Genomic DNA, 12,951 nt, shown 5'->3' with positions numbered 1-12,951 from the left:
TACAAAGGTGTGGAGTAATTGTGATCCACCGTTTTTCGATACTTCTTGGTGCAAAGATTCAACCTCAGGTAGTTGTAAATAGTTCCTTTATTGTTTATATATAGAGGTGACATTAAAAACGACATCCTCTGTGCAGACAGCGTGTTTTTATGCACAGAGGATGTCGTTTTTAATTCCAGACTTGAAAAAAGAGTTTTTACAACTCTGAAACGCGTTGTCAACTCTATATATAAACAATAAAGGAACTATCTACAAGTACCTGAGGTCGTATCTTTGCGCGGATGACAATTACTCCACACCCTTGTATTGAGCAATAATGAAGGAAGAAGAAGACATTTTGTATTCTCCAAATCAATGGTTACACTCTTTGAGGTCCCAACCCCACAGTGTGGTTAGCCACATGCGGCCAAGTTGGGCGCACCCACAGTAGCTGAGTCCTGTGGCACAATACGCTGACATATTATCATTACCACAACAAGCACAGTTCCTGGTTTAATAATGTCTAATATTTCACCACAAACCATACACTACAACTAAGATGCCACGCTGGCATGATGCCGTGATTATTCATACTCTATTAATAAGTTATATAGGCTGGTCCAAACTAACTGCCGGTAGGCCGAACAAACTACAACGCCCCTCTATCCTCCCGCCAATTGAAACCTTCTTACCAAATAAACACACATGATGCCACTGTGTTGGGTGGTGATCGGCCACAGCTTTCTTTATTCGATACCGAACATAACAAAACCACAAGCTTTAGAACTGCTCCAAAAACCGTTACATGGAGCGCTATGCCGGACGCTGCCCTCGCAGCGGGTAAGTCCGCCCTTTACACTTCACACCGGGTATTCCGATTGCCTCCAACCGCCAGCTGTGACTTGAGAATATGATGTAATCCTAGAACTAGGAAATAGAAAAAGGTATGAACATCACAAGAACACCAATGGGAGCTGATCGAACGGCGAACAACCAAACACAACTATCCAGGGGAGGGAGGCAAAATGTTCCAACAGCCAAGAGACCAGCCGGAAGGGAAGGAGGGGATATATAGCCCCCTAAGGGAGGAGCTTCAGTGCCCCGGCCAAGGGATTCTGGGAAAGGCTTAACCCTATAACTTCCCTGGAGACAAGGAGGATAGAAGGGGAGGAGGAAACAATACCACCAACAGATGGGGGCCACCTGCAGTCCCACAGCACCAACCCTAGGCGGACTGGTGCTGTACAGACTGCCGGTAGGCCGAACAAACCACAACGCCCCTCTATCCTTCCGCCAATTGAAACCTTCTTACCAAATAAACACACATGACGCCACTGTGTTGGGTGGTAATCGGCCACAGCTTTCTTTATTCGATACCGAACATAACAAAACCACGAGCTTTAGAACTTCTCCAAAAACTGTTACATGGAGCGGTATGCTGGGCAAGTCCGCCCTTTACACTTCACACCGGGTATTCCGATTGCCTCCAAACCGCCACGGAGGAGCCCACTCACCTACACCGGGCTCTGACCACCACCCAACAGAAACATGGCTTGTTCAACCCCATCCTGAAGCCCCGAGAGGAAGATATCCAACCCAATGTCGGAGAGGTGGACACCATCAGTCCTCAACAATGCACGGTTGTCACCCTCTAGTTGCCGGTGGCGAACGGCTACACCGCCCCGGGATCTAATAAACCTGGAAATGTGGGAATTAATGGTTCTACAACATTTTTCCATCGCGTCTGGGTCCCGAGCCCCCTGCCAAACCACCCGGGGGATGATCTCCGACCAAACCAGGACCAGTTCAGGGAAAAAAGAAGAAAAACGTTCCATATCGGAATGCATTAAGGTCATGAGCTCCGCGAGACGTAAGGAGCAGAGATCATTTCCCCCGGCATGGACAACCAGAATTACTGGACCGGAGATGGACCGGCTGATTCCCACAACCTCAGAGAGAACCTGAGGCCAACGAAGGCCCCTAATACCCCGCCAGAAAACATCGACCTCGCGAAAGCCCAAGGTCCGGCCTCCCGGTCTGCATTCAACTCTTTGCGCCGCCCAAAAGACATAAGAGTGACCGAGGATACATACGGCCGGCCGGGGAATCCCTGAAAAGACAGCATATAAATATAAAACATGGAATTAAGAAACAGAACACCATAGAACAACCAATTGCACTCCCCGCGAACGGTGACATACAGTTATGTAGATGAAATATGTCTATTTAAATTGTCATCTCATAATTTTTTTTATTTTTAATTTTTTAAAAAAAAATTTTTTTGGGTTTGGAATATGCATACTTGAACCCTGAAACTAGCTGCTCAGATCAACGGCAACAGGTCGGGACGAATATAACTGGCAAAACAACGGGAACGCCAACGACCAATTCGCATAACATCAGCTTCAGAAAGGCCGGCCCTAGCCACCTCCGTAGCCGCGCCTATACGGAACGAATGCGTACCAAAGTCGCGCGGGTTACAACCTACGGACACTAGACAGCGCTGAAAAAGGGAAGAAAACTGGTACCTGGTGAGCGGGGAGTAATCCTGGTGCACCAAAAAATTATCGCTGCCGGGCCTAACAGCTAGGTAGGAGGTCACCAAATGAACTGGGCAAATGGGACCCGGGATGGGGTGAAGAGGGATCCAAGCCCCGTGACCAAACGTGTCAGTTTTGGAACGGCGAATTTTTACCCTAACCGACCCGTTGCCAAACGCCACATCCCGAAAATGGAGTCCTCCGGGCTTATGGCGAGAAGGAGGTAAAAGCTTGCCGATGCAAAGGGCAGCGAAAAAAGCTAGGCTGAACGCGACAGATAACAGGAGGGCCTCGAAAGGGGAACCACAAGTTACCGAGCACTCCGCCACCAACCTGGCGAGTATGAAATAGGGCGGCGACATTCACGCCGGATTGATTCTTTACGCCAACTAAAAAAATGCTTGGTGACATCGAGCCACCCAAGCAGGCGAAAGTAAGAATTCAACCGTGATCTCCAGTTTCACGTCATCAGGAGTTACATCCCGGGATCCGGCTAACCTAAGCCACTCCCCCCATGCCTTACCATGAGCTCTCCATGTCGCCGGGGTCACCGAGGAGGAAATCAAGGACATCAACTCCCGTCCACCAGCAGCCAAAGGTGTGTTGGACACTGCACACCATCCTGCTTAGCTCCAGGAAGGAGGGCCCGGAACTCCTGCCAATTAAAGCGAGAGAGAGAATCAGCGATAAGGTTACATGTACCGGGAACATGACGGGCCCTGAAAAAGATGTTCAATTCCAGGCAACACAACACCGAATGGTGGAGAAGGCTAAGAACCGGAAGGGACGAGGAAGACAAACTGTTAATGCGGTGAACCACACTCAAGTTATCCGTCCAGAAACAAATATGACGGTTCGTAAACTGTAAACCCCAAATTTAGACGGCTACCACGATAGGGAATAATTCTAGCAGAGTTAAGTTCCTGCAAAGGCCAGACGCAGCCCAAGGCTCAGGCCACCGCAAAGCACACTGCAAATTATCAAAAATGGCACCAAAACCACAGGAACCTGAAGCGTCAGTAAACAAAGAGAGCTCCGAGTTGGTCAATACAGGGAACAAAAAACACGTGTGGCCATTGTAAGATGCTAAAAATTGGCGCCAGACAAGCAAATCAGACTTCATGGATTTAGTGACACGGACATGATGGCGTGAAGACTTTTAACCCCGGGTGGCAAGCGACAGGCGGTGAGTAAAAAACCCTGCCCATAGGCATGACCCTGCAGGCGAACACTAATAAACCCAACAGGGACTGTAGCTGCCGCAGAGTGACCTTAGTCGCCGACAGGAAACCTTCTATCAGAGAAAGCAATTTATCTAACTTATCCCTGGGGAGTCTGAAAACCATGTCAACCGTTTTAATTTCAATCCCCAGGAAAGACAGACAAGTACTAGGACCCTCGGTCTTATCCAGGGAGAAGGGAACACCAAATCGTCTCATAAGCAGGAGAAAGGTATTTAGGAGATGAGGGCAAGAGTCATCAGAATCAGGGGCAACAAACAAAAAAATCATCCAAATAGTGAATAATGGACCGGGAACCAGTTTCGTACCTAACTACCCATTCTAAAAAGGTGCTGAACACACAAGTATCATAAAAATAAAAACTGTCAACATAACAGCCCAATAAGTGATAACAGTCCGGGTGAACCGGAAGCAAGCGGAAGGCGGACTCCATGTCCGATTTTGCCAATAGGGCCCCCCGACCAGCCCGCCTGACTAAAGAAACAGCCCTGTCAAAGGAAACGTAGGACACCGAGGAATCCTCCTCGGGGATGGAATCATTTACAGAGGAACCCTTGGGGTGAGAGAGGTGATGAATTAAATGGAACTTACCCGGGTCTTTCTTTGGAACCACCCCCAGAGGTGAAACCCGAAGATTAGGGAAAGGGGGGGGGGGGGGACAGAAAGGGGCCCTCTATCCTGCCTAAAGAAACCTCCTTAAATATTTTTTCCTGGAGGGCCGCGGGATGTTCCTAGGCAGACTGCAAGTTACGAGAAAAAAACGGAAGCCTGCTCAGGATAAATGGTATAAAAAACCCGTACGTAAAACCAAAACGCAATTGTGCTGCGTCAGGCTTATTGGGGTAGAGTTCTAGCCAGGGGGACATCTCGGAGACGGTCACTTTGGTCTTTCGGGTCACTGGGGTGGGCGGATTTCTGGAGCCTAGCGGGTTGTCGAGGGCAACGAATGGCCGCGTGGGAGGCACCACAGGAGGAGCATTGATGCTTAAACCTGCAGAGGCCTGCGAATCGGCAATGACCCTCATTAAACAACCAGCAGGTTCCCGGACGGCGAACGGCCACCGATTCCGTGGTTGAGGAACCAGGACCGGCAGCCGCTCCGGGAAAGGGCCTCTGAGCTAACATAAGACGAAGCCAGACATCAGTGGCCTTAACCCCCCACCCCAGTTCAGGTTGAAGAGATAAACGACGACGAAACTCCTCGTCGTATCTCCACCACGCTGAACCACCGTGTGCCTTATAAGCGCTATATATTACATCCTGGTAAATAAATAGCTCTGAACAAGGCTCAGGATGGCGTTGGCCCATCACACAATCTAACACGGAGAAGGTCTGTAACCAATTATTCATGGTTTTTGCGACTCGTGGGCGCCGTTCGTACGTCTTGTCAGTAGGGCGTCGCTCTTTATCCACTGATTGTTGGTCAATGGTAGCTAGGGACCAAATATCCATGTACTGGTTTGCCCATATTTTCTCCCTGACTTCCTCCGCCAAGTGAGCCCCAAGTGGGCTAACTACGCAAAACAAAGAGTCCTTGTGTAATGACGCTAAAACCAGGGGGGGGGGGGAATGTGACAGAGGAGGAGGGGGTGGGGGTTGTGAGACAGATTGCAATTTATCTAGCACAGCCTTAAGGGCTGTAACAACCTCAGAACTCTGACCGCCCGCCTCCCACGCCCCCTTATACTGAAACTCACCAGCTGAAGACGGACCCGGAGGCACAGGAGGAAAAGCCGCAGCACTCGTAGAAGGAACCGGATCTGGAACCGAAGACGGACCAATCGGAGAAGGAACCAGGCTAGGGGTGCTGGAAGTAGAGACAGGCTCCCGCCTCTTGCGAATGGTGTGTGTCACGAGCCAGACTCCCCAGATTCGCTCGTCGAAACATCCGAAGATGACGGGGAGCGCCTCCTTGAGGATCTGGAGCGCCGTCTTCTCCCAGAATCCCTGTGATGGTGTCGGGACTGGCGCCTACAGGAAGCATGGCGGGACCGATGCCTGTACTCCACCTGTGAGGAGGAAGGAGAACGGCATTGACGTATCCGGGTGGGTGCAGTGGAAGGAGGAGGAGGTGCAGAGAAAGCAGAAGGCTACAGTATGGGGGCAGAGGGGGTAGCAGCCACGGGAGTCCTCATTAGCGCTCCCCCAGAATCATCTTGAGAAAGTAGGGGGGGGGGGTAACCCCTCCTACCTCTCTGGCAGGTATGTGAGGCTGCAATACCCCGCCACCATTATCTACTGGTGGCAGGGGCTCAACATTGGTGGAGAGAGGGATCGTTGGTGGAGGAGTGGGAGGCTGCTCCGCCGGAGAAGAGGAGCTTGCCTGAGCTCCCATATTCACGGCTGCCTCGTGTATGAGCGCACGAACCCGGTGGGAGGAAGTGCCAGCTGACGAGGGAGGAAGGGGCGGGGCCTGCAAAGAAGAGAGCACGGAACGCTCTCTCCCCCTTACAGGACCACCGGCGACCATGGAACCTGCACCGGGAAGGTGAGGGGGAGCCGGCCGCAGAGGGGGGCTATGACCTAAGCGGGCGGGGGGGCGGGTCCGGCGAGCAGACCGCCGACCCCGCGCTGGCACAGAGGTATCGGGAGCTGCAGCAGGCAGATACAGGGAAGGTGCAGGGGAATGAGGGGAGGGAAGGGACAAACCGGACAAAAATGCCGTCAACCAACCTTCTCCCTCAGAAGAAAAGCGCGCCAGAAGCGCCTCTCTAAGGGCATCATCCGCGGACATCTTGGCAAGGAGAGTGCTACCAGTCAGGAGAACGTCCAGACAGCCAAGAGACCGGCCGGAAGGGAAGGAGGGGATATATAGCCCCCTAAGGCCCCTTTCACACGGGCGAGTATTCCGCGCGGGTGCGATGCGTGAGTTGAACGCATTGCACCCGCACTGAATCCGGAGCCATTCATTTATATGGGGCTGTTCATATGAGCGGTGATTTTCACGCATCACTTATGCGTTGAGTGAAAATCGCAGCATGTTCTATATTCTGCGTTTTTCACGTAACGCAGGCCCCATAGAAATGAATGGGGTTGCGTGAAAATCGCATGGGTTCTGGTGACAGTCTATTCACTGTATTATTTTCCCTTATAACATGGTTATAAGGGAAAATAATAGCATTCTGAATACAGAATGCATAGTATAATAGTGCTGGAAGGGTTAAAAAAAAAAAAGTTAACTCACCTTCTCCTCTTGATCGCGTAGTTCCCGGTCTCTTTACTTCTTTAATGATGAGCTGTGGGCTAAAGGACCTGTGGTGACGTCAGATTACATGCTCCATCACCACGGTGATGGACCATGTGATTGAAGCATGTGATCTGACGTCACCACAGGTCATTTAGCCCACAGCTAGTAAAGAAGAGACCGGGAACTACGCGATCAAGAGGAGAAGGCGAGTTCATTTTTTTCTTTTTTTTTAACCCCTCCAGCACTATTATACTATGCATTCTGTATTCAGAATGCTATTATTTTCCCTTATAATCATGTTATAAGGGAAAATAATACAATCTTCAGAACATCAATCCCAAGCCCGAACTTCTGTGAAGAAGTTCAGGTTTAAGTACCAAACATGCGCGATTTTTCTCACGCGAGTGCAAAACGCATTACAATGTTTTGCACTCGCGCTGAAAAATCGCGCATTTCCCCGCAACGCACCCACCTCTTATCCGGGCAAAAAATATGACGCCCGTGTGAAAGAGGCCTAAGGGAGAAGCTTCAGTGCCCCGGCCAAGGGATTCTGGGAAAGGCTTAACCCTATAACTTCCCTGGAGACAAGGAGGATAGAAGGGGAGGAGGAAACGATACCCCCAACAGATGGGGGCCACCTGCAGTCCCACAGCACCAACCCTAGGCGGACTGGTGCTGTACAGACAGAAGGCAGGGCAACACAAGTATCCAGGGTCAGCAATACGATAGGGCAACACAAAATACTGTCCCAGCCGAAACAAATACCACAGTGCAGCCCAATATACTTCCCCAGGAGCTGTCATTCTGTGGAGGCCATCAATAGCTGCCATTGTTCTGTTCTCCTCTAGTTGTCTCTGATTAAGATATGGAGTGTGAGGGCTTTGGAGGTGAGATAAGGGCCAGGGCACCAAGCCAGCCCTACATTCAGTATTCTGCCTAGACTGGACCAGTAATGACATTGACTGCTATATTGCCCCCCAATAAAATGCTCCTCAAGTAGCCAAGGAAAGAAAAAAAAATATCAAGTCACCATCTCTGGTGCAGGCAACAGACATTTTCCAACCTGAGACACCTGCCTCATATAGTGACCCATGGCCTAAGAATGAACAACATGGCAAGGAGCCATGGGCTCCCATGCTCCATTACAGTAGTCAACACTATCCCCGATCTGAGGATAGTTGAATTCAGGAGAGCACCTAAGGCCACCAGCTAGGTACATAAATACCTGATGCTCCTAACGTTAATTATGACTGACAGCATCAGATTATTATGCACCTGGCCAGCGACAGTGAGGAGGGCTTGGGCAGCCCCCATGGCATCGGCCCACCGGATAAATTCCTTGTAGGGTGACTAGCCCGCCCCTGGATGGAGTTTAAAAAATGTGTCATACTATGATACCAGTATTCTAATACACAATCAGGCCTTATATGGCTTGTAAAAAAAGTGGCATGAATTCCATGCATTTTGTAGATAAGTAACTTTTGGGTGGTGTTTTTTCTTTTATTCATATTCTGTTTACAGACTTTTTCCAGTCCTATAGAGACACGTTTGAAAAATACATAAAAAATCACCACACCAAGAGCATGCTGCCTTTAAAAAAAATGTCTGACCCAAAGAACACACCAAAAGTGATGAAAAATATCACAATAATGCACTATATAGTGTGTTATATATTTCCCTTTTGACTTACAGCTAACATTTGGCCGCACTTCTCCCGCTCTAGGAACATTCTAAGTTTTGTAATTATACTTCTCAGTAACGAGGAATGTCTTTGTGTTCTCTTTTCCCTGACCCCATCCTTGGCAATTTAGTCACCCCATGACCTATCTCTCTGTAGTAATTGTTTTATAAGGTGATGTCACAGGGCCTGGAGCCAACAGGCTGAGGCCCTTGATGTCACCAAGACTAAGCTCACTTGGGGCGATGTCACTATTCAGGCGGCAGGCGGCCTAGAAGGGGATCCAGTAAGTACTGGCATCATCAAGAAGAGGGAACGATCAAATGGCTGTTACAACAATATCTCTAACTGAAGTGGATGCTGTGAATGGAGGTTTCACACATGTCCTTAGAAGATAGTAAACCACTGCAATGTACAACTAAAAGCATATCTAAGTCAGATCTAGGAGCACCTGCCCCTTATTTTAATGACCTACACATGGAGAAACCAAAACGTTTTATATGGGTACGCCCATACGTAATTTGTGGTGTCCACCGCAAATCCAGTTGTTTTTTCATGGATTGGCTGCAGATTTGTTCATGTGCATTGCAAAGGGCGAAGTCTGCAGTGGAAATCCACGGCCTGTCAATTTATTTACTTAAAGGGAACCTGTCACCGGGATTTTGTGTATAGAGCTGAGAACATGGGTTGCTAGATGGCCGCTAGCACATCCGCAATACCCAGTCCCCAAAACGATTTGATAGATATGCAAATTAACCTGAGATGTGTCCTGTCCCTGACTCATCTCACATACAGGACTCATCTCAGATTAATTGGCATATGTAGCATTTTTTTTGCACAATAAAAGCACACAGAGCTCCCTCCCCTGTATTAAATTCATTGGTGGCCCAGTCCTGTAATATTAATACATCCAGGCCCCTCTTGAATTCCTTTATTGTACTCACCATCACCACCTCCTCAGGCGGAGAGTTCCATAGTCTCACTGTTCTTACCGTAAAGAATCCTCTTCTATGTTTGTGTACAAACCTTTTTTCCTCCAGACGCAGAGGATGTCCCCTCGTCACAGTTACAGTCCTGGGGATAAATAGATGATGGGAGAGATCTCTGTACTGACCCCTGATATATTTATAAGTCATAGAGACTTATCAAAAGTTTTGATCCTGGGTGTCTGAGGACATTGCCAATCACTAGCATGAAGAGAGAGAGAAGTGCACACAGGCATGCTCTTTCTTCATTGCAGGAGACGGAAGAAAAATTAACTCAATAGCAAAAAGAGACAGCGCACTACCATATGTGAGTACCTCTTTCTCCTTTATCTAGTGACCGGAGGAGGTCTCAGCACTTGGAACCCCACCAATAACAACTTTAGATATGTTGTTATTACATATCACAAATTTCCCCAAAGTACAGTGCCACTTTAATTAAGGTGGACCATAGGCATCAGACTGTTCAGTGTAATCAAATTTCTAGTTTATGAGCCGTCTACTACAAATACATTCTAGAGGAATTCAGCAAGCTGTTGGGACTTGGCATGATTTTTTTTCACCCTCTATAAAAAAAAATTGAGGACTCCTACTTTCACCACAATGTGAGGTGGTGGGGACAAATGGGGGAGATATATTTTGACTTTATCACTCAAAGCATTGCCCTGCTAATAGCTTTAGGAACAAATCCAAATGGCAGACTTGGTTTATGATACTTGTGAAGTGGTGGGTCTCAACTCTGTTGTTGATACTAAATGAACCCATTCCCTCCTAGGATGTGGTGTTTTTAGTTGAGATTATCAATAATTAAATTGACTGCATGGTTTAAGAACAGTCGCACTCATTTTCAAAAGTAACCAAGTAGATGTGGACTTTCCTTCCTCTGGCACTTGTTTAACATAAAAACTCCTCTGTTTCTGAATTTAGATTGCAACACGCCAGACCTGCAGGGTATGACGAAGTGAGGTCACGGTTATGGGCAATCGAGGGTACTCACTATATTTGAAGAACCCTGGGCAGGCGCGTGGCAGTGAAGGAGAGGTAGACACGGTTCCTCTGGGGCACGCTCTGTATATAGGGACCAGGCCTGATGGTGGATGAGGTGCCCTGGATGTTACAGGTATTTTGTGTGCCTGGGGCAAGGTCCCTGTGGTAGTCGTGACGCCAGTGCCTTTGGACGGTGGCACACCGGTTGGTGGTTGGAATGATGGAGGTACACAAGTATATGGTGAACCAAACGTAACTTTACTGGACAATCCAACTTTGTACAGCAGGTGTAGTACAGTCTTTATATTACAGTTCCACAAGGGGGCTCATTCACAACAAGGCAGGCAATAGTCATGCAAGATACGCAGAGGGTAAACTTTACAAGCACTCAGCAGCAGGTTGTACCTTTCCTCAGAATCAATGTACAGTGTCCTTTCTAGAACTCCTGCTCTGGCTTTATATCTCCCAAGGCCCGGATGCCTAAAAGGGTGGCTTAAATCCTTGGTTACTTTCCTCCTCAGGTATTATACTCTTGCTGCACTGTCCATCAGGGTTACTTAGCTTACCCTGGGTCGCTTCCTCCTATAAGGTGGATAACTGTAGGTTTCTCCCAGGAGGTTGGATCCTGCAACTGGGGTATCTTCAGAGCTAACTTAGGCTCTCTTGTTCTCAGGCAGGCTGGAGCTTCTCAACAGCCTCCTGGACATCACTAGCAGCCAGGGCTATCCAGCTGCATGTCAGGAGCAGGCTTCTTAACCTCTGTCTTCTCAGACTCCTGACTCTGCACTAACTCTCCCTGTCTAGGCCTGGACATTTATACTAGGGGCTCCCTATCTCCCTCTAGTGTCTGGGATGTCTAACTACACCCAACTAGGCCTGCTGTTGCATCATACAGGGGTACATTGCATGTAAAATCACATTAAAACATACATTAAATGCACAATTAAATATAACACTTCTGTTCCTTGTGAGTGGGAGTAACGCGCACACCAATTGACCCTTGTGTAGTACCCACCCCTACCTAGTGGGACACTACATACCCCCACGCTATAACGTTGCCAGTCCTTGGCGCAACATGGAGGGTCCCTGCACAGCTGGATACTGCACCTGTAATAGGGAAGATAAAGCAAAGCAGGAAAACACATCTACATTTGCAAAATATACATTATATGTATACATATATCAGGCAGTTCCACTGGATTAGGAGCAAGTAATGGTGAAAAAGGGCGTCGTTCTCTTCTCTCAGGATAGCACAATGGGAACAGGGGCGCTGACCTGGCACAGCGTAACAATAAACCAGGATAGTCCATAAGTGCAAATTGTCCATGATAGAACAGTTGTAGTCCTTGGAAAATATAAAAACAATTAAATAACAATTCTTGGAGGCTCAAAGCATATAAAATGAGTCCGTACCCAGGTTCTTTTTTCTTCTCCACCAAGCAGGTAAGGATTTCGCAGTTTACACTAGAAAGGCAGCTAGAATCACATAGGCTCGCACAAGGTGGAGTCCATCTCTGGGCACAATACTTTAAAATAGTAGCAAAATCTCAGAGGCTCATGTGCATTTGAGTCTATCCCTGGGCCCAATTCTTTTAAATTCCAGTTGCATAATAAAATAGCAGCACATAAAATAGTCCACATTATTTAAATGGCATACATATAGAAATAAGTGCTGTAATACCCTTAATCAACCTGAAAAGGGGGTTAAAGGGTTAAGGTGCAACTTATGAAAACAGGCACAACTGGGTTTTCACTCTGAGAAAGCAGGCAGGAGGTCCTGTAAACAAGATGGCCTTGCTGCACGTGGTATTTCAGTGGCTTGCCGCCTCCACTGAGCCGTGGGTAACTGGCAGCAGCAACAGAGGGCCAAAACAACGAAGGACTCCTGTCCTGAAAGGGTTAAATCTTCTTTAGGATCCCTTGGTAAAATAAATCCAACATCAAGGGCCTAGCAGGCCAATTCACAGGGGCAAGTCATATCCACTTTGCATTTCAGTGGTGCTCCCTGGCTCCATTTGTATAGTGGGCCTGTATTGAGATTCAACAGATGGATGTGCCCACAACACCGTATTGGGGGGCAACTGTAACATAAACGGACCCCTAATAGGTATAGGCCCCATAGGCCTAGGGGTAATCAAAGTCGCTGACCTCACCGGAGCAGGCATAACAATCGTGGGCTGCTGCACTGGCCTGGGTACCGCTGCTGCAAGCGGTCCGGTGGGTTCTGGAACGACTGGCTCTGTGCGCCGGTGCACAGCGTAAGAGGATCCCACCGCAGGTGCCGGTACTAAGGAGGGACGACTGGCAGGGACAGGTACTCTCACCTTAGACCCGGAGACGTCCGAGTCCTTACGTC

The sequence above is a fragment of the Bufo gargarizans genome, chromosome 6 (genome assembly GCF_014858855.1).
Source record: "Bufo gargarizans isolate SCDJY-AF-19 chromosome 6, ASM1485885v1, whole genome shotgun sequence".
Classification (NCBI taxonomy): domain Eukaryota; kingdom Metazoa; phylum Chordata; class Amphibia; order Anura; family Bufonidae; genus Bufo; species Bufo gargarizans.
Note: the sequence above shows the minus strand (reverse complement) of the source record.